The sequence below is a fragment of the Elephantulus edwardii genome, unplaced genomic scaffold (assembly GCF_000299155.1).
Source record: "Elephantulus edwardii isolate Elephantulus edwardi_28Jun2011 unplaced genomic scaffold, EleEdw1.0 scaffold00184, whole genome shotgun sequence".
Taxonomy (NCBI): Eukaryota; Metazoa; Chordata; class Mammalia; order Macroscelidea; family Macroscelididae; genus Elephantulus; species Elephantulus edwardii.
In genome coordinates, this window is record NW_006399934.1 from 3,613,482 (window position 1) to 3,614,673 (window position 1,192).

The following is a 1,192-nucleotide window of genomic DNA, read 5'->3' on the forward strand; positions in this document are numbered from 1 at the left end:
CTGCTGTTCTTCATCCAGACGCCTGTGAAGCTCCATTCTCTGTAAATGTTCATTAAAATTATTAAAAAAAAAACACCCCAAAAATCCTCATCACAAGACCAATAGGTAACATCATGACAGATGGAAAAAAGACTCAAGCTGTCAATTATTTACTCTTACTTGGATTCACATTCAACACCCTTGGTACTAGCAAGCAAGAAATCAAAAGACATGTGGCACTGGGAAAATTTGCTTTTAAGAACCTCTAAAGTGCTAAAAAGTAATGATGTCTGTTTAAAGACTAAGGCACACTTGATCCAAATTGGTCTTTTCAATTATTTTGTATGCTTTATGTAAAAGTTGGACAATGACTAAGGATGGAAGAATTAATGTCTTTGAACTGTGGTGTTGGAGAAGAGTACTGACTATCCCACGGACTGTGAAAAGGACAAATAAGTCTGTCTTGGAAGAAGTGCAACTAGTGTCCACTTGAGATGATGGTGAAACTTCACCTCATATACTTTGGGTATGTTGTCAGAAGAGGCAGTGCTTGGAAAAAAACTATCATGCTGAGAATAGTAGAAGGTAAGAGAAGAAAGCCCTCAGTGAGATGGGATTTACACAGTGACTGTAACAATAGGCGCAAGTGTATCCTAAGAGCTGGTGAGACGGCACAGGATAGAGCAAGGTTCAGAATTGTTGTTCATGAGGTCACTAAGGCACCTATTAACAATGGCCTGCCAAACACCATCTGCTGAACAAATTCTTTCAAACATTTTAGATGCTAATTTGCATATCTAAAGCAATACACTATCATGCATGGTTAAAGTATTTTTTACCTGTTTCTCAGCACTTAGTATATCAAGTTTCAGGACTTAAAAGGAATATTTACAAAAACTTTAATGCATTTCCCCCCATTAATTCAGACAAGAATTCCCTCCTTTTAAAACAGTAAATTTTCCCTTTGGTATACATTAAGCTCATAATTGTTGGTAAGATGTAAGAATAATGAAATTTTTAGGAGAGAACAGGAAACGTCAGAAAAAACCCTTTCAGCAGATAAAGATCTTTTGTTGCTGTGAGGTGCTGTCTCACAGTGACCCGATAAACAACAGATGTGAACCCTGTCCTATCCTGTGCCATCTTCATAGTTTCTGACACACTTGAACCCACTGCTGCAGTCACTGTGTCAATCCATCTTGCTACTAATCAT

At 37.6% G+C, this 1,192-nt stretch overlaps 1 pseudogene across 1 annotated transcript in view; it reads right to left on the reverse strand.

The window, feature by feature from the left end:
* The window catches only part of LOC102874252, an 87,613-nt pseudogene that overhangs the window by 3,766 nt on the left and 82,655 nt on the right, over positions 1-1,192 (reverse strand). The window lies entirely within an intron of this gene.